The 21,946-nt window shown below is 40.7% G+C and overlaps 1 long non-coding RNA gene across 1 annotated transcript; it reads left to right on the top strand.

Moving 5' to 3' along the window:
* Positions 1-7,843: 7,843 nt before the first annotated feature.
* Positions 7,844-9,770, top strand: LOC148221029 (uncharacterized). The gene is made up of 3 exons (XR_015808618.1): positions 7,844-8,172; positions 8,789-9,156; positions 9,256-9,770. It is a non-coding gene; the product is annotated as an uncharacterized LOC148221029 (long non-coding RNA).
* The last annotated feature ends 12,176 nt before the right edge of the window (positions 9,771-21,946 follow it).

Genomic DNA, 21,946 nt, shown 5'->3' with positions numbered 1-21,946 from the left:
CTTCCTGCTGTGGTTTTACTTACCCCTTCATAAAATGACTGATAAAGCTGCATTTTATGCTCTATTAGCTAAATACAATGCCGGACCTTCCCAAGGTGGGGAAGAGTGGGCGAACAGTAATTGGCTTAATTTAGAAAATGTGATTGATAGAATATGTTCTTTGCAACATGAAACAAAATTCAAACTGGGTAAAAATAAAACTATACTCTGTTCATTTTTGGGAGCTTGTCTGATAGCTGCTATAGAAACTCGCTTAAAGCGAAGAGATGAGGAAAGCACAATTATAGACTCTTTACAAAACTTGGTCGAAATTTTGCAAAAACAATTAGATGAAGAAAAGAATGACAACCATTTCTACGAGCTGCCTTAAGAAAAGAATGGGCCAAAAATTCAAAGCATGCTGCCTCACTAAAAGAAAGAGAAGGAAACTGTTCACATTAATCAAATATACCCTGAAAAAGACCTAACTTTGATGAAAAATTTGAAGAACACTGCTGCCCTAGCTTAAGACCTGCGATTAAAACAGAATATTATTATATCAATGATGCACCTCCCGAGCAACCTTCTCTACACGTTTTGGGCAGTGTACCAGAGCAACCTTCTCCACAGGCTCTGGGAGTTGAGCCAAAGCAATATACCTTCACTAGGCTTTCCCAAGGGTACAAACACTCCCCTACTTTGGCCCACCATGCTTTAGCCCAGGAATTAGAAAAGATACCCAAACCTGACAATGTAGATATCCTGGTGGGAGGAGACGAAATAAAAGTAGTGGGAGATACCAAACAAAAAATAATCTCCCATTTGGAAAGCCTTAATTTGCAAATTTCTTCTCAGAAAATTCAAAAACCTTTTCAGGAAGTGAAGTTTTAAGGAATTTGGTGGAAAGGAGGTATGACATGTATTCCACCTGATACCCTAACCTCTTTAGATCAGATTAAAATGCCTGAGTCCAGGAAAGATCTCCAACAAGCTCTAAGGATTAAAAGAAGGAGCTGTAAAAAATCTGACACTACAAGAAACTGAGAACTTGGGTAGCAGCCAAGACAAACCTGCCTCAGTAACTGATGCGGGAGGAGGCAGCTTTCGGGTTGTTTGCAGTGTTTTTCAATGTGAGGTACAGAATACCTCTCTTGTTTACATCTACACTGACTCTTATGCTGTGTTTAAAGGCAGTACAGAGTGGCCTCCTTTTGCTGTGCTTAAAGGAGGTACAGAGTGGCTCCCTTTTTGGCAGCAAAATGATTGGTAAGTTAACAGAATTCCAGTCTGTGTTACGTGCTGGATAGTTCCATCATTTTAATTTTCTGCCTCCTGGAGGCAGACTCTGTTGTGTTTACTTTTCACAGAACACCGAGGGACATGAAGAAGCACCCCCTTAGTGTTGGATGACAAAAAGAATGTTTTTCCTCCTTTCATAGTAACACGAGGTGATGATGTTACAATAACACGTAAATTAATTGCTGAATCCCTCATCGAACCTGTATACAGTTATGGCACAGGACTTTATGGCTGTGTTTTATACTGTGAAATTCAAAATCAGAACTTTTGGTTTAACTGCTGTACAATTTTCCCATAAAATCACGTGTGGTAAAAACAATATAAAATACTGGGGGGAACTTGATGTCAACATTGCAGCACCTACCACCCAACCACCAGTTGTATTGAGCCCGAGAATTTTTGAAATTGGACCATTTGTAATTAGGAAAACTGGCAAGCAACAAATGTTGTTTAATACGGCATGGTCTCTTAAACAAGTTAAATTGTTAATGCAATGCAATGTCTCAGAAATTCAGCCAGCTTGTTTGCCTTTTCTTCAAACTTCTTTTGAGGGATGGACAACCTGGTTGTGAAAGCAGAATTCTTATAAAAAACGAATGGCAAGAGACATAACCGGTGTTGTGGGAACAGGATTGGGAATTTTGAATAGCATCGATTCAGAAGTATTAATGAATAAATTGGCTACCACAACTGGAGGTTTAACCAAATTACAGCAACCACTGCAGTCTTCCTTAACAGCTTTGGGAACCCAACAGTAGTTGTTATTAAATATAATGCCAAATTGAGAGAAGGTAAATGTAAATGATCACAAATTAATAATTGATGCACTTGGTGCTATACAAAAGAACATCTCTCTGGCTCTCAGCTGTATCCAGGCTCAGTTATGGATGCCGTCAGTTGCTGCTTCAATTATAAGAGAAGGTGAGGAAGGCACTTTTGCTACTGAAATTCGGAAAATAATCTGGGATAGTGTCACTGATTTTGAAAGAGAATTCCAATCTTAGTGGAACTTAGTAAATTTTACCTATGACCCCAGCACAAACAGAGCCACAGCTTTTGTACTGACAATTCGTAATGCTTCAGTGCATTCAATATTCCCCATCATTGCATTAGGGTTGAATCATGATGGAGCTATTCTCTATCCTTTCAAGAGAATGAGCCTGTCAAATTGGTGAGAACTGGCAAACTGCCAATTTGGAAACTTGCATTGTCTGGGAACAACAAGGGTTTATCAGTGAAAGTAATGCAAATAGTGCTCAAGATATCTGCTTGGACACAGAACAGAATATTTGTAACTTTGAAATACATCCAAACGAGATTCCTGAAACAGTACTGGTGTATATAGGCAATGGATGTGCATGCTTTAGAACTGCTTGTGATAGTGTTTTTGTAGAAAATTTAGTAGTGAATACTAAAAATCATTCAAACTTTTGTGTCTGTAACTTTACTAGGATTGCAGGATGTGATTTTTCTTATGTAGCCCCAGTTACTTCTTATCACCCTTTACAATCCAATTACACACTGATTCACTGTCTGATGCCTACTCCCATTGGGATGAACCTCACTCTGGTAAAGCAATTATTGCTTCACCAGGATTTAACTGAAATTTTGGAAAGGATCAAGAAAAACAGACAAAAAAACCTTAATAACTGTTAATCACGATGTGAAAGAAATACATTGTGTTTTGAAAAGAGTAAAGACAGGTACTGAACACAGGTGGTGGGATACTCTATTTGGGTGGTCACCTACTGCTACAGGTGTCCTGAACAAATTGTGTCATCCCATCATTGTTCTCTTGATTTTGGTTTTGATTGATTTTGTTTTATCAGCAGTCCTATACATCATGACTTGGAAAATGATGAAACAGTTAACACAATTGACATCTATAACGGATGTACACAAACCAGTCACTGTTAACATCCCTAAGGTTCTTGACACAAGACGAACTACATGAGTACTTGAAATAGGATAAAATATTATTTTTACTAAAATTGCTTATTTTAATTGCATGGTATTTTGAATTAAAATTATTTCTTTGTAATCAAAAATTGAAAAAAATTCTTTATAAAAAAATTGAAAAAATTGTTTCTTTCTTAGCAATCAAAATGGAATATATATTTTAATTGATTTGTTTTGTTTTCCTTTCTTGTCTTTTCCTTTCCCTTATCTTTTTCCTACTTTTCTATTCTGTCTGAGTCTGTCTCTGTTTTCCGGGATATGCTACCAGCTTGGACAGGTCCTGAAGACCTCACAACTGAAGGCTTCACAACAACACTACAAGGAAGCGATCCTGATGACGATCGTGAGTCACGGTGTGGTGTAAGAGTCAGTCTGGAGTTTCCCTCATTTGCCTCATGACCGTCGCGAGGATAGAGGCTGTCCCAAGGACCCCCACCCGCTTCTGGACAGGAGTTCTGGCCTGGCCGAGGTGGATTCTGGCCAAGGGACTGTTTGCTGGTGCTCTGTGCTTGCTGTGCTGTCCACAGTACAGAGCCTTTGAACAGGTACTGCACCTACAGCTGCTTCTCAGAGTAGCCACCACTGCAACCACTGCATGTTCTGTCTCGAGCACCTCACAATGGCCCATAAATCTCCCACCTCTTGCCCAGACGCCACTCACTTTGGAAAAGGACGTTAAGAAAGCCACCCTCTGGAGAAGCCTTTGAGATCTCCCCACAGAAGACGTGTCTATTGGCTGGGACCACGAGGACACTGGAGTCTATTGGGCCAGACCACGAGGAAATCCATCTCGTCTGTTGGTAGCTATTCCCCATCCCCCCCTTTTTCTCTCTCTCTCTCTCTTTACTTTGTTTCCTTTAACTCTCCCTCTATCACAAAACTGAGTTTTTGGCACTCAATAAAGTGTATTTTGCTTTGAGCAAACTGATTTGTCCTCTGTTGTTGTCTTTTGCACCACTGAGATCAAAACGAACCATCACGACCCCCACCTGTATTAACAGCGGATCATGACAACACCCACAAATCTAATCAAACCTCAGGACAAAACATTTATTTTGTCTCACTCTTGGCAAGCGTTTTGTTTACAGTTCCCTCTGTAATTACAGTCTCAGCTGCCAATAGTGAAATGATCTATAGAAATTAATAATTTATTCCTCTGTAAATACACTGTATGGTATTTCTGTCACGGAAGAATAGCCTTTATTTCAAGACAGAGATGGCTCTATTCCACTGATTAGGGACCAAAAATGCTGTGTACATATGGGGGCGGGGGGGCGGAGCTGAAGGGGGTTTAGAAGCAGAACGGCTGACAGGAGGGATTTTTGTGCATGTGCACTTACAGAATGCACATGCTGGATCTTGAATGTAAATTCAAGCTTGATAAAATCTACTTTCGGGCAACCAATGGTGTTTCAGAGAGCTACCATACTCCTTTTGAAAACTGTAAGTAGGAAGAGGCAGGACCAGCTAGCCTAAAAATAAAAGTAGCATCACCCTTAACTGTGAATTTATCTGACACAAGGCTTTGAGCAAAACGCCTTTGATTTTTGTTTAGGTCGTTTGGGGGTGCTGGTGTGTCCCTCTCATGGGTCAACTATTCTGGTACCCCTAGGAGAGGCTATAACTGGGCTGGTGTATTCTTCGCGCTGTATTATTCTATGCTTTAGTGTGCTTATAAGTGTTCCTCAGATTGTTCTTTTAACTGTTGTCTCTTTCTCCACCCTTTCTCCCCAGCTCTCTGTATTCTTTTCTTCTCAAGCCAGAATGATATTCTTCAGGCTTTCAGAAAATGCCAGCCAAACTCAGCCTAAGTAAAAGGCTTTGTTCATATGTATTTTACAACATACTGGCAAATCAACCATCTAGAAAATAGTTTGCTGGTGAACACTTCTGTCAGAGTATTCTGGGAAATAATTTTATTTTATGAGTAAAACTAAAAGGCATGCAGATTAGGAATATACAATGTTTATTGCAAATAATCTGAGAAAGACACCTCTACCAGATTGTGCATTTTCTCTAGTTAATAGGAAGGGCTCTGGCTCATTGAATTATTTATTTACATGAGTAGAAATGCTGAAAAGGACACCTAACTATATGTTTTAGGTGCTTTTGGCATCACTAGGAATGCATCACAAATAATAGCCTAAAATTGCAGCAGTATAATAAGATATAAAATACTTCAAGAAATAAACACAATTACTCTAAATAATCTAGTAATAATCCACTTGGAATTCATCTGAGCTTTAAAATGCTGGGCGGGGAAAGAGCCTTACAACTTCTCCTTGTGTGGAATGTGTAAGCAGGATGTTGTGAGTTACAAAATGAGGCTTGAAATGAGGCTCAGTTCAAATTCAAAGCTTCTAAACCAAACTCTGTGCAAACTCACATGCAAACATTGTTACTTGGCTGCCAGTACCAGAAAACTCTAATGTGTGGAAGTGAGGATTCATACTCCTACCAGGCATTCAGAGGAAACCCAAGACTTTGGAAAGACTGTGTAGAAGGCAATTCCTATTTGCAGTTTGCTAAAAAGCCTAGTTTTAATATCTTAGTTGAGCTTGCAGAGTGAAGTCCTGTCTGTGATTTGAACTCCCTCGAGTCAAGGAAACTTGAAAGTAACAATGAAAGAATAGAATTTGTGCATTAAAATCCAAGAATGGTGTTTGCAATCTTACCGAGAAATCCTTTTTTGGTTGTGGAGCTTCTGTCAGGAAGCGATCTTTAGATGTTTGCAGCTTTAGGAGAGAGAGCCCCACTTTCAGTCACGGGCACCATGAAAGCTTACAGGACAGACTGGCCTTGGCTTCTAAGGGGCCATATCTCAGCTGCCCCAAAGACAGTCAGGCATTGGACTTTCCTTGCTGGGGAAAGGAGCTGCACTGAATGGCCAGGCACCTGTGGCTGAAAGTGGGATTCTGCCTCCTAGAACTGCGAAAGAATGAGGATTTCTCCCAGAAGAAAGCTGCCAAGATCTATGGCTCTGGCTGACCTTGGACTCCTGGAAGCCATCTGAAATGCCCACAAGACACTGGGTTGCCCAGTTGGATGTAGTTGTGGGAGGTAATGGTTAGGGTGGCAGCTGGGTAGTGATTAGGGTAGTGGTTAAGAGTAGTGATCAGGGTAGTTCTAAGGCCAGTGGTTAGGGTAGTGGTCAGGGGAATGGTTAGCAGTAGTGGTTAGGGCAGTTAAAAATGGCAACCTTTCTTATCTATTTATATATAGAGATTTTTTTTTTAATAAAAATTTATTTCCAACTACAACCCCATATATACTGCTTTATGTGCAGCATCTTAGAGAATAAGAAATTCTAAATACAGATACATAGGGCTTGAAAATGCAAATATAACTTCTGTTGTATAAATTAAATAATAAAGGGCTTGAAAACAGGAGAAAATATGATCTCTGTGAAGGCAACAGAAATCGTTCTGTGTATTCAAAGCTTTTTAGCGTGACTGAAATGCCATCCGAGATCTTGGCTGGGAATTAAGTCGCTGCTGCCACCTGGTGATAAGTACAAGCTATTGCGCATGTACACTATTTTTAATGACTCTGTACAGACACCTGCAGACTAAAAGCGGTACTGCACCTAAAAATGCGTGGATGAGCAGCGATTTGACGGTGACTATGCATTTGCCATGGCTTTTTACACTGATGCTGCTGCCCAGTAGGGAACATCCAGTACTGCGAATCAGCACTTTCAGTGGCTGCCGCTGCCTCCCAACTGGCCCTGGTGCATGAGCAGTCCTCAGGAGCAGCTTGGGAGCTCCAGGCGCAGGTCCCAGCTTCTGTGGTAGTTCTCTGAGGAGATCATCCATTTCACAGTGTCAGCAGGGCAATGTAAGTAGATATCTAAGTTGAAATAGAGAAGTCTGATACTGGTGTCAAAATACACAAGTCTAAACAGTCTAAATATACTGTTTGTGCAAGTGTTAATACAAGTTAAGCAGAAATAGATATTCTATATAGTAAGTGCACATATAGTCTAAATAGATGAGTATATATAAATTATATGTATTTATGTTTTTAATATATTTTATATAAAGTGTATTCCAATATATTTTTATATCTTATTTATATTACATTTATTTACATTTTTATGTTTATATAAGTAATTATATGAATATATGAAAGTGTTTTGGGAAAAGGTTATGGTTTCTGGCTGCATAAATCCAGGCAGATATGTCTTTCCCAGAAGAAACTGTGAAGTTTCTTTCAGATACTGTTTGGGATTTATGCAGCCAGAAACCACCTGGGATTCATGCAGCCAGAAACCAAAACCCCTCACATTGTCACAGAGAAAAACAAAATCAAAAATCACTGGAACAGGGTTGTATAAAGGTTCAAATACAGCTTTTCTCCACAAGACTCAACTGAACTGACTGAGATAACACACAGATGGTTCATTGGATTCTCTGGGTTATTATTAAGTCTTGCTAGATTTTTTTGATTAGGTTAAATTGTGACTCTGCACCAAAAACTTGAAGCCATGAAGCTCAATAAGCTGTGCTGCAAAACCTGGTGGACTTCTTGTGTTCCTGACTGTACCTGTTCAGATGTTCACCTACTGTATTGTCAGTACTTCCTGTCAGAGCAGGGGGGTGGCAGATCCAAAGAGATGGAGTTGAACACCATGGAGGCATTTTGAAGAAGATGGAGAGTACCAAGGCAGAGCTGCTTAGCAATGGCAGGCAGAAACTAAAGCCCTCACAGCTAAAGATGTCTGACCATGACAATCTTCTTTTTTTTTTTTTTTTCCTACGACAGCAGCTGTCCTCAGTCATTCCTGCTGTTTGCAGTGAATAAAAAAATCACCCATGGGATTTCTTCTGGGAACAGTGATCCATTTCCTAATGGGAGTCAACTGAGTGTCTGTGAGAAATGAGGATGCTGCAGATGGAGTGATGGGAATGGGGAGTCTGTAGTGAATATTGTCAGGTGAGTCTCCTAGTGTGCCTGTTCTAACACTGTGCTGGCACCGAGTGACCTCATTCTGATGTGCACTGTCTTGAAATGTGTGCTGGAAATACAAAAAAATGCATGTGGGAATCTTTGCTCCTGTAGGTTTTTATGAGCTTAGAAATAGATTTTGGGATCTAGCAGTGAATTCAGTGAACTGTCCCAGCAAGAGACCTTTTTGTTGACTTAAAAGTAACTTTTAAACCCCAGAAGCACAGGGTTTGTATTATTTTACAATAGCAGAGTGAGACCCAATGCATTACCTCATTCAGCAACGCAGCTGCCACGAGGGCTGGGTCAGCTAGGACAGCCCTTGCTGTCATGTGTTTTCCTCTCTCAGAGGAGGCTTTACCATGTAGGGTATACTGAGGTTGTGAATTGCAATCCAGAGCATATTCAGACTCTTCGTGCTTGAGGCTGTGGTGTCTGGTGCACAGAACACACTCCAGTGTGTCTAACTTGGGTTTAGACGTATATTTCCAGTTACTCAGATTGGGAAAAGGCAAAGCCGGTAGTGGAAAAGGCTTACTCCCAGGCCTGGACACCCTCAAGGCAAGAGATGATTTTTTAATACTTCTTATCTTTTGTTTCTCAGCTCAGAGCTAACTTGCTGTTCCCTGAATTGGATGTGTACTTAGGGTGCTCAAAGGATCATTGCAAGCATAGCACTGGAAAAGTCAGGAATAATCAAACGAAGAGAGCAGCAAGTGGGAGAAAGCAGGAAGGACTATTTTTAGATTTGACCTCGGGTTCCAATTCTTCATGGTGGGTCTGTGGTGCCCAAAGTACAAAGGCAATAAATCCTGGAGTACTTGTTTGTTCACGTCTTGAGCTTGGAAGAGACACACTGGACATGAAATTCCAGGGAAGCTGCACTTGCAGTAGTGGCTGGAGTGAGAAGCAGTGGAAGCTGTTCGCCGTCTGCTTGCTCTCCACCGTCAGCTCAGTTTCCTGGGGCCCCAGGTAATCGCACATCACCTTTGCTTTTTCCAAGGTGTCTGCTAAAGTGCTTCTAAATGTGGTAGTGAGATTTTCCACAGCTGGAATTTATTTCTATTTCAGGAATTGTGTCTCATTGTACAGTCTGTGACTTAATAGTTCCCATGCGAGGATAATTGCAGTGGAAGAAGGCTACTGAAGCCAAGAGCCTGGATGAGGATGCCCCAGGCCCCTGCCAAGCACAGGTTACAAAACAGCAAAAAGAAGCTGACAAAACCAAAACAGACTGGGAGTAGCACAGAAGATACACAAAAGATAATGACCATTAACAATTATCCACAATCATCAACTCCAAATGTCACCCCTGGCGTGGTCAGAAACATCTGGTCTGGAAAAGACTGATGAGAAAACCAAGGAATGAGCACCAAATTAGCATCAATGGTGAAGAAATCCATAACCGATAGGAAATCAAATACTAAGAACTGCATAACTTCAGACCAATGAACATTGAACCAATGAAATTCTATGGGTTTTGACTGTATCAAGTTTAGGAAAAATCTAGTAAAATTAATGTGTCATGGAACGATTTTCTCTACACACCTGGGCAATGTGTGTATGAAATTATTTATGTTGTACATCCTGGCCAGAACAATACCCTGTCCAGAATAAAGGAATGCCTTGATTCTCTAACACTAAAAATGTTGTTGGAGAGTGGGGTTTTTTGTTTTTTCTGGCAGCTTCAGTGACACTGTGTGTGCTAGTTACACCTGGTTGAGCAGACTCAGAGGTTTTCTCTATGAGAACTTCGTCTGTGAGTTGATGGGACCAGTTGACTGGTTTGGTTATTGACAGCCTGAGAAACCAATTGGAAATAGTTCGCTCTGTGACCACACATTTTGAAGGAGGTAACCCAGAAAAAAGCTTTCTTTCTTTTCCGGCAGCAGTGCAGGTAACACTGGCCCGGCCTGGCCCCACTGCAGGCCTGAGGGCCTGGCAGAGGGGCAGGGCTGGGCCCTTCTGTCTGGGGAGCTGGCATGGCCCGGCAGGGAGGAGGGGTGGCCAAGACAGTGACTGCTGCTGCTGCTGAGCCCAGAGAGGCTGATTGAGATCCCAGCTGTTCCCACTCCTCCCCCTTTCCAGCGCAGCTTGAAATTTCCGAGATCCTGACACAGCTCCAGCATTGCAGCCTTGATTTCTCCATGTAAAATCTTAACTTTTTCAATGCTCAGATAAGTCTTGCAGACTTTTCAATCTTCCCCGGAGTGAGAAGAGAAAAATAAAAGAGCTAAGTTTCTTTAGATGGAAGGAAACTTGAAATTTCAGTTTCAGAAATATTCAGCCCCTCTCCCAGCCCAGTGTTTTCCGGCTCACACCCAGCTTGGAGATTGGACAAGAAAACCAAAAACCAGCAGAATAAGCTCTGCTGGTTTTTTGTTTTTCTTAGTTATTTGATGTTATTTTTTATATATTCAATTTTACTTCTATTTTTATTCTTATTTAAATTCTTAATTTTTTTAAATCTGGACGAAGGAAGGAGAGCAGGGGGAAAGTGGTTTTTAGGGTTTTTTTTACCTTTTCGTTATCCTGCTCTAATTTGGTTGATAATAAATTCAGTTCCTATCTCCAGGGTGATTATGTTTTGCCCGTGATGGTGATCGGGGAGGGATCTCTCCTGTCCTTATCTTAACTACTGGGCCTTTTCTTATATTTTCTCCCTCAGCTGCCAGGCAGACCGCACAGCACCAAGTGCCCCAAGCTGTACTCAGCCTCCCAGTCCCGCCCAGCCTCCCACTCCCAGACATCTCCCCTCTCTCCCAGCACATTCCAGCCCATTCCCAGTCCCTCTCAATGATTCCCAACCCTCTCCTCTCTCTCCCACTGTTGCTCAGCTCATCCTGGTGTTCCCTTACTCCCTTCAAGTGCCCCCCAGCGTGTCCATTCCGCTGCTGCAACTGAGCTCCCAGCCTGGCCCCAGCTGCCTGCTCTGCTTCATGCTGGATTTCCCCCGTGTGCAGGTGCAGCTAAGGTGGATCCAGGGCAGGCAGGAGCTCTAGGGGCAGGTGGTGGCCACCAACATGGTCCCCAGCAGGAATTGGACCCACCAGGTCCTGGTGCTGCTGGAAACGCCTCCTGGTGTGGGGTCACCTACACCTGCCAGGTGGACCACATCAGCCTGACCTCCCAGCTCAGCCCCTCCTGCAATTCTCACCCTTTGGCTCAGCCTTTGTGTCCTCGAGAGGACCTAGCAGAGCTGTTGGGGCCGGGCCAGGAGCGGGACAGCCCCAACATTCCCCTCTCTGGGACACGGCAGCTGTGGCAGCTCCAGCGTTCCCCTGTCTGTGACACCACAGCCCTGGCAGCCTCAACCTTCCATCCCTGAGCTGGCACTGGGGTATGGCCTGGCTTCCACAGAGCCAGGGGTAGGGAGAGAACTGGGAGAATGGGGGCCTGGGGTTAACTGCGGGGCCTAATTGGGAACCCCTTTCATGCTCCTCCACCTCCCCTTATCCCCCCACTCCCATCCCTTTCTCATCCTTTCTCACAAACCTCTGCTCTCCCCAGCTTGGTTTCAGGGCGACCCAGCCCTTTCCCATCACGTCCCTTCCAGGCCCTCCTCACCTGAAAGCTTCTTGCCTGCAGCTAGAGGGACAGAAGAGAAGCAGGAGGAAGAGGAGGGACAGAGCAGAAGGAGTGGGATTGGAAGAGAATCAGGAACATGGGCCATCACATGCGTATACCACCCTCTGCATCTGCAGCCTCTTGGCCCCAGGAGCATCATCCCCACCTGCATCCTGCAGATAACCAGGGAGGGGGAGCTCACCCCAAATATCCTGGCTTTTTTTGAAAGGGGGATTAATATTTAGCAATTAAGAGGCCAATTAAAGCACTGGACAGCAGCAGAACCCTCAGCAGAGTTATGTGGACAACTACTGACCATCCACAACTCCACAGCAGCCTTGCTGGGAGTGTTTCCTATCAGCAGCCTTTAAAAGAAGCTGTTTGAGGCAGTGTACTGATTTGAAAGCAAAACCAGTGAGAGACTCCAAGTCAGTAATACAATTTAATAAAAAAAAAAAAGACAAAAAAATAAAATACATGCAATAATACAAAAGAAAAACCACTGACAGAGTCAGAATACAACTTGACACCCTGTCAGTCAGGGTGTTGGTAGCAGTCCCCTTAAATGGTGGCTGCAGTGCTGCTGGATGACAGATGTGGTTCAGTTGAAGCAGTGGTCCCGTAGAAGGGTGAGGTTTTCCTCCAAAGGTCCAACGATGATGTGGAAAAGGTCCAACTTTCCTCTGGGATCCAGTGGAAAGGGCTGCCTTGGCATTCCAAACCTCAGTTTTTTATCTAGGTAGGAAAGGCTTGGCTCCTCCCCCTGGCTGGGGCATCTCCCAATGGGAGAAACAGCCCTGCAGGCTGTGACAGCAGCAGTGGGACAGCGAGGCTGCCATGGATCCCTTCCTGCTGTGCTGGGCACGGCGTGTCCAGATGTGCAGAGAAAGCCCCCGGCTGCTGAGTGTCAGGAGAAGGCTTGAGGGAAATGCAACCACCACAGTGTCTCTCCAGATTACTCAGCATCTGGTCCAGAAGTTTGTCTTCCTCCAGCCATTTCTTGTCTCTTGCGTCTTGGGCCTTGCCTGTTGGAGGACCTTAGAGCAAAGTAGTTCCACTTCATGTGGATGGATCCCACAAAAGCAGTGCTCAGCTTGTGGGGTTAGCAGGGACACACTACTCACCACTGCCATGGGAACCGGGTTTGTACACAGCATCCAGCCATGGAGCTGGAGAATTCCTTCCTGCAGACACACCTGTAACTCAACAGCCACAGAAGCTTCTGTCACCTGATTCCTGACAGGTTGTCAATGATTATGCTATGAGGGGAAGTTGAGAACTTACCTGCAGAAGCTCCCAAGAGTTCCAAACATCTCCTTGAGAAGCTTTCCCAGGAGCCTCACCTAGAAGGAAGCACAGATCAGAAGCATTTCCATGGTGTGCTGGGATCCCCTTCTGCAAACAAAACATGTTTTCAGACTATCAGTTGTGGTTGAAATTAGGATAAAGCCAGAGTTAGATATCCTTCTGCCCCTCAATGGATATTCTGCTCTGAATCCAAGCTTTGTGATTCAAATGCACTTTTAGTGGAGGCATGAATCAAATTACTGAGCTGGAACTTCACTGCTTTCAGTTGCAGGGATTGGTTCAGACTCCTCTCTGAGCGATGGTCTCTTCTGCAGGGTTTAATAAGAGAGAATCAATCTGATATATCCTGGGGTTTAACATCAGACAGGGTGCAGCTTTTTAAGCACAAATTAATCTTCTAAGATATAAAGTCTAGAATGCATTTGCAATCCACTTCAACCACCTTAGCAGCGTGTGCAGATGAATTTGTTTAATCAAGGAAGGAGGAGAAGCCCCTTAAATTTAAGGGTACACAATCTAAGACACATAAGCTTTTTTACACCTGTTTTATAGCACTCACTTCTGACCTGGCACTTTATATATTATATTCTGGGCCAGATCATGAGTTTCACTTATAAGGGAATGGAAAAAATGAAGCATTTTTTGTAAAACTTGGCATGGCAGCATATGTTCCCAGAGTCGAGGACTTTTGTCACTGAAAAGTTGCTTCATTCTAAACTTGGTTAAAATGCAAACCGAAATCCAAGAGCATTGGTTTGCTTAACTTCACCAAAAATTATAAACTGCTGAAAGTGAACTCGGGTCTCTGCCTGTTGAGCTGACGGATGGTTCATAAACGTGCCTTTAAAAACAATGCAATGCCTGCTTTTCTTTACGTGCTTCAGCAGCTCTCCCAGCTCACATTCATCTTGCCCATTGTGAGCAGTTACAACACAGAACTCAATTAAACTTAGCAATTGAAATTTCATGTAGAGCCTCTCTGCAGGCTGCCTGAGGAGATTCAGGTGCCCATGGCAAGGACAGCCCTGGAGCACAGGTGACATCCACACCTGGCTGCTGCTGTTCTCCAGGCAGGAGCCTCCTCAGCAGGATTAGGGCTGGAGAAGGGAGGGGTTTCTCTACCCACCGTGGCTGGGCAGGCAGCAGCCTCTGCCCCATGAGCTGGGGGAAGCCAGAGCTGAGCTGTGCCTGCCTGGCCCTGTCCATCCCCACTGCCCACGAGTGTTCCCTGCAGCTCCATCCCTGCCCAGCAGGCTTTGATTGGAGCTCCCCGGGTCAGAAAAAGGGTGGTGAAGGAGGAAGGTTGAAAGAAGGTGATTCTTTGACAGCTCCTTTCTCATGGTAAGGAACAGAGCTGCTCCTTCTCCCTCCTCTGCCTTCTCTTTCTTTAGAGAAGGGGAGAATTCAGCTCTGCCTGCCAGGCACTGACCAGACAAACTGGAGGGCTCAGGCTGTTTGGTGGGCTCTGCCCATGGAGTCATTGCTCTCTTTAGGGGTTATTTGCTGTTTGTTCTCTGGATATAATGACAGGTAAATGTGGATTAATAGAATTAAAGCTTTGGCTTGAGGACATGAGGTAGCAAAGCATCAATTACTTCCTGGTGATTTCTGCTCTGGGAGTCATGCTCCCTCAGGAAACGGAGATTCATTAATTTAGCTGGTCCTGGGAACCTGCCACAGGAAAGCTCCCTCTGCTTGGAAGGAGAAGGAATAAATGCTACCTTTCCAGCATTAATAGTTTTCTGTTCTAAAAACAACATCATTTGATACAGAGATAATTTGGATTATAAGCAAGGTGCACCCTAACTAGGAGAAAAGACTTGTTTGATGCAAGATATTGCTGCTTGCAGAAGCAGGGCCCTAAGTAGTAAGGCTGGAGAACTGCAATTTAAGCATAAATTACTTTTAATACTTCAAAACAAGTGCCAAACCTTAGGGATTGACAGTTCCTCGATTTTATAAACAGTACAGATCTAAACTCTAAGGATCTTAGATCCTTAGTGATAGGGTTTTGATGTAAAATCAAAGCTTAGATCATTCATATTCCACATAGTATTTACCTCAAAAGCTTTCTACTTATTTAATTTTCAAGTTTCCTATTTTTAAATGCATTTAAAGCATCCTTTGGAAACTGTAAACCATGATGAACAAAAACCTGCAAACCAAAGAGAGCAAAGCAGGCAGGGAACAAGGGCAGAGGGACGCAAGCAGCAAAGTGTAAAACTGACAGCACAGGAATAAAACTGGTGCAGACTTCTGCTGTAGAGAGATCTCTCCGTTCCCTGAGTGTCATCAGTCTCTGCTCCCTGCTCCTGTCCAAGGATGTCTTTATCACCTGCAGCTCTGTCCAGCACTCACACACCCAAAGTCTCCTCTCAAATTTTGTGCCACTTGGACAAATTGCCATGATTCCCCTCACCTCACAACAGCAAGGAGTTGGTATTGATGACAGTAGTCAAGCAAAAATTGTCCAGATTTTCTTTATTGTCTAATTATTAAAGTAGAAGAAGAGTTCTAGGGTGCCTAAATAGAAATCATTATCATTATGACTTGAAATAACCTACTATAGACACCTTCTAGTGTGGATTAGTGTTTCCTTCCCAGGGCTTTTTTCCTACACTTAATAGAGCTGATCCTGTATGAGTTAGGAATATTTCTATATTTCCCTCCTGGTTTTGAATTATTGATTTGGATGTGTTTGGTCCATCTTGTTCTATCTCATAGAGTAAATGATAACCTGAGAAATTATTGAAAAGATCAGGGCACTGTCTCCTGAAACAAAAAAAACCTGAACTGTTTGCAGAAGATAACCTAAAGCATAACTTTTTAGAGAAATTGGCACTAATGAAATAAATAAATGGAGAAAATTATGCTAGAGACCTTCAGTCTTCATAGTCACAGAAGAGTATGAGGGGCTGAAACAAACCTTTTTGTACTCCACGCCAAAAGGATTCCTACTCATTAACACATAGAAATGCTGATGGGTAATTAAGTAATTTGGGAGACAGACCATGCATATGGGAAGCATTTTTGGTACTTTATGACCTCCTTCACTGACCTATGTAATTACTGTGCTGGTGACTAATGCAGCAACATAAACCCTCTGTGAACATCTCTATTATGAAGTTTATTTCAATTCTAAATGACCTTTCTTTTTATTTGTTACACTGGGATCAAAAACATGCTTGTTAAATTGTTCTATTTCTTCCAGTGCTATTAAAGAGAAAAAGAATATGGACACTTTATTAAATAATAAATTTCTAAGCCACCTCCAATGTAGTATAAAAAACAGAGCCAACTCATATTTGGCAAGAACAATTCATGTCAAACCAATCCAATTTCCTTTTCTGACAGGGCAAATAGCTCAAGAGATGAAAGAAATAGTAGACGTGAAATTTTTACTGTAGTAACATTTTCAAGTGTGGCATTTTTATGAACAATACTTAGAAATCATAGGACTATATTAGAATATATGGCTGGTGTCACCTTGTGCTGGAGCAATGCCTAGTGGGGGAAAAAAAAGGAATTTAGGGAATAGAGGTTAATGATTTGTGCCAGAGAATAACTCCCTGGGCACTGCATAAAAATAGGGCTTGCCTGACTTCCTAAACTCCCTTGTAATCAGGCACTGGGAATTACACACTTTTAATGTAATATCAATGATAAATATATAATTTCTTGTGATGCCTTCTTCCTCTGAAACGAATTTAACTCAAGCTTTTCTGTAAGGAATTTATTGAAATTTACCTTTAAAGTTGAGCTGACTCACTAATTTGACAGGGATTAAAAAACAAAAGCTGAAAGATAGTCCAGACAGAAACCTGACACATTCATCAGAGTAGGAAGATTAGGATGGGCAGCTGAAGACAAGAACTATGAACCATTGGGTCAGCTAGGCTGCTTTAGGAACCAATGATGTGACAGGGACATTTCAAACCCAGGAAAAGGAACCTGTGCCCTCAGAGAAAGTTCATGTTTAAGTCATACAGATTTGCAGGAATATGAATCTGGAATATTATATCAGGAATAGGTGATTATAGTGACACACTCTAATTCAGGACAATGTTTAATCACTTGCAGGTACTTAAACATTTTCTTGACTAAATGCAAACTATGTTGTTTCCTGCACTAGGGATTGTAACTTAAGGTCATGGTTGGGATTCCAAATCTAAGTGATAGCAAGTAGGTCTCAGATGAAGGCCTAGAAGAGGGATTTAGATGCTAAAAGAGATTTTAAAATCTGAACCTAAAGGAACCCTAACCATACAAATACATAAATTAAAAACACTAACAGGCAACAGGATTCCACCAAAATAAGCCAACTCAAATTACCCATAAACAAACTCTCGAATATAATAAAAAAAATCCCAATTCCTTTAAAAAACCTCCAAAATATACACAGAAAAACAAAATCCCAAAACTGAAAAAACCCTGCCTCTAACCAAAGAAAAAACAAAGAAACATGTGTTAGGTTAATGAATTTAAATAGTTTAAAACACATCAAAACCACAAAAATATAAAACCTTAGTCAACACTAGTACACACTAAACCCATCACAACATATAAAAACAAAACCTATTGTATTGGTTTGAAAGTAAAACCAGTGCAAGACTCCAAGTCAGTAATACAATTTAATAGGAGAAAAGAGAAAATATAAAATACATGCAATAATATAAAAGAAACAACCACCGACACAGTCAGAAATACAACCTGACACCCTGTCAGTCAGGGTGTTGGTAGCAGTCCGTATAAATGGTGGCTGCAGTCCTCCTGGATGACAGATGTGGTTCCGTTGAAGCAGTGCTCCTGTAGAAGGTGCAGTTTTCCTCCGAAGATCCAGCAATGATGTGGAAATGGTCCGACTTCCCTCTGGGATCCAGTAGAAAGGTCTGCCCTCGGGTCCCAAACCCCAGTTTTTTATCTAGGTAGGAAAGGCTTGGCTCCTGCCCCTGACTGGGGCATCTCCCAGTGGGGTGATGTAATCTTATCAGTCACACAATAGGACTTAATGGCCCATTAACAGAATATATCTTCTGGAGGAAGGATGGGTTGTGAAAAGATAACGATGATCACCCCCCTGATCTTATCAGATGGCACATCAGCAGAGGATATCTCCCACAGAGATAAGGATCACCACCCCTCCCACATTTTAACAGATGGTGATAGAATACACATTTTTGCATTGTACCCCAGGACACCTATTTCTGTTATTAACATAACAAAAAAGCAAAATATTTAACTGTAATAAAACTTTTTAAAAGTAGCTAGAAAAAAGAATTAAATCCCATTATAATTAAGACAAAACTCAAATTCTAAACACAAACTTCCTCCAAAACAAACATTTCAAAAAAGCAAAAAAACTCAAACCTTTTGCATACAGTAGACTTTGCATATCTACTATAAAACCAGAAATAATTAAACAATTAAACACCCTACTTAAACTATAAAAAACTATAATAAAACTTCTTTAAAAACCCCCAACAAATACTGATTAACACCTCAACAATCCACCACCAACAATATCAAAATACTTTCAAAACTCAAAATACTTTAAGTCCCAGCCACAAAATACTCCATAAACTAAAAATCTAAAACTAATCAACAAAATCCACTCACCCTTCAACAACCTCATTTAACCTATACACAAATCTATAAAAAATAACTATTAACTGTTGGACCTTAAATAACTCCACCATTGAACATGACTGTACCAAATGTATTAAAACTCCAATATAAACTAAAATCCAAAACGACAATACTAGTATGTTAATACTAGTATTAACATTACCAATACATTTTTCTTCATTCCTCTAACAATCTAATACAAATTTCAATTTACTTTCACCTAAAAAACATACAATACACCTAAAAAGAAGTACCTCAAAAAATATAATCCTACTGTCTACCATAAATTAATTCAAATTACAGTTAAAAAACTTCTCCAAAACTTCTACAATATATCAACATTATATTAAAAATACAACAAAAGCAATTTAAAAATCATCCAAATTCTCCTAAAATCAATTTTACCATTAAAAAAATCAAACAAACCTAGTGAAAAAAATCCAATTCCTAAAAATATAATAGCAAAACAGCATCAAATTCCCACCATATCTTCATAACAATCACAATAGCTCCACCAGCCAACAAAAAATCTTAACAAGCTATTAAAAAATCCAAACTACCTCAGAAACAATAAACACTAAAGCACAACTCCTCCTACCATCCCAACTACCAATGTTAAAATAAATATTCAAAACAAAAATGCCCTCTATCATGCCACCAATATCACATAAAACAAATCATTTATCCTCATCATACAGCACACCCATATCAAAAATCTAAATCGTCCTAAAATCTTAAAAATAATTACAAATTAACCCAAAAGTTAAAACTTTAATCTCACTAACAAAAAAAAACCCCACGAACAAAAAAAGTACACCATACAGCCCACTACCAGCAATAAAAAAACACACTCTTTTCACTAACAATTCTTATCACATCAAAAAAATGAAACAAAAATTTAAAAAATATAGAAGTTCTCACAACAAAGCACAAAAACTACTACAAAAATGAATCAAACCAGCTTACTAAACTCAAAACCATGCAACTGACCCTAAACATTACTAAAAAACCCCCAAAACTCTGCCTCTCCACTAACTCATAAATAGTAACCCATGCTCTATAAAATAATTTTTAAAACCCCAAACTAATTAACAACATTAAATGAATCTAAAGTACTAAAAAATTTAAAAATCACTACCAGAATTAAAAAAACTACCTAAAAAATACACCCTATAAATACTCATGTTCCCACAAATAAAACTAATAAAAAACACCAAAATAACAAACAAATAAATCAAACCACAAAAATAAAACCAGCACAAATAAACTTAAAGTAACAACACCAAAAACATTATTCCTAACTCAATAAACCCATTAGGTCTCAAACCATCAAAATAAACACAAAACCAAAAGATAAATTTAACCATAAACAGTATCTCCCAAATTATCCATAACCATAAAACATATACAATAATAAAACCAAACAAATAAAACCCCTATGATATAACAACCTAATATAAATAACATATAATAATAATCCATATTTACTAATTTACTAATATTCCAATTATAAATATTAAAACACCTAATAAATTAGCTCCATGACACTACCTCAAACCCACCAAAACAAACACTACATACTCACAATAATAAAAGCCATCACAAAATAAATAAAAATCTACCCTATACCTCATGCTCAGCCCATAACACCATTGTAAACCTTAAAAACCATATCCTTTAAAAGCAACACCCCTCCAAAAAAACCCCAACAAAACTCAATTAAAAAAAACCTTATCAACTCCTAGACTAAAAAGCATAGCATGAAATAAATAGACTATATCTTATCATACATCATCTACAAACAAAATAAAACTATACAATAAATTATAGAAAAACATCTTAAAAGCGCTAAATAAAAAAAAAAAACAACTTTCAAAAATTAAAAATGGCATCTAACAAAAGCTATCTAATAAATTAACAACCAAAACTCCATCATCAGAGCTGGCCCTACCCAAAATCCCAATTGTACATATCAAAAGTCTTTTTAAACAACCTACTTAAATTAGTTCTACCTCAAATACAAAGCCATCCATAAAATTACCTTCACTCAAAACCAAAATTGCACATAGTAAATAATATCAAAAAATAAAACAGCACACTCTATACTACCAAAAAATGTAATATTGAATAAAAAACAAATGTAAATACCATTGTTTATTAAATAACACAGTCTTATCTATATTTAACTGTGACTCTATATAAATGTATATATGTAATCAACATACATTAATTAGAGCATACAGCTGACAATATAAATAATAAAATGTCCTAGAATTATATTATAATAGGATATCCTCTATCATCCTGCTCCAAAATCTCTCTCAACATTGTCTAGCGCAAAAAACCCTGCATTTTTTACTTTTTTAAATCAACTTCTCATTTATTAGCCAGAACGAGAAGTTTTGCCAAAACTCTAACTTCTTGCTTTTCTAAAATTGCCAGGGAAGGAACATGAGCAGGGCCCCTGGCCAAGACATTGGTGCTGGGCAGAAGTGCCCTCAAACAGCGGCACAGCCCCACTGAAACCCCTGCAACACTGCGAAACTGCAGCTGGATTCAGGTGAACCCCTGAGGCAACAGGAAGCCTTCACCTCACCTTCAACGGCTAATAAACGTCTTCTCCCATTCAGTTTAGTCCCCTGCAGTAGCAGAAAAGAAGGGGTTTTCCTCAAATCTCTCAAAAAATGGAAAAAGGGGGTTTTTAACTCAATTCCAACCCTTACTAAGCAGGGACAACAGGGCTTCTTCCCCCGTTTAAACCATAGGATGATGAAAATTTGAGGGGTTACCCTCAAATCAAACCCACAATAGGACAACAAGTTTTCACCTTACATTTAAAATAGAACACAGGGATTCCCTGATACCCTCAACACCCTAGAAAAGGCAGGTTTTCCTTCCATCAACACCCTTAAAATCGCAGGTGAAGGAGCATTTCCCCCAGTTTACGCACAAACAATAATGGAAGAGGAGTCGCTTCACTCAAAATTCCTTTTGTCTTCATAATCCCCATTTTTTTCTGGGGGCACCGGGGAGGGATTAGCAATATAAAACTGAAAAGGGAAAAGAGACAAGTCCCCACTAAAATCCACTCTGACTCGCCTGTTCAGTTGCTGCCTCCTGGCACAAAGGTTTATCCCCCAAACACCTCCTTTAAGCAATGCTTCCCATCCCAGTACATCCAGGTGCTCCCCCAGATCCTGTGAGACGCTCTCACCACCGTTCCACGAGACATCCCCAGAAGCCCACCATAAACTCCTCTCCT

This window comes from Sturnus vulgaris, chromosome 27 (assembly GCF_052056855.1).
Source record: "Sturnus vulgaris isolate bStuVul1 chromosome 27, bStuVul1.hap1, whole genome shotgun sequence".
In the NCBI taxonomy this organism is placed as follows: Eukaryota; Metazoa; Chordata; class Aves; order Passeriformes; family Sturnidae; genus Sturnus; species Sturnus vulgaris.
Note: the sequence above shows the minus strand (reverse complement) of the source record. Positions and strands in the feature narration are given on the sequence as shown.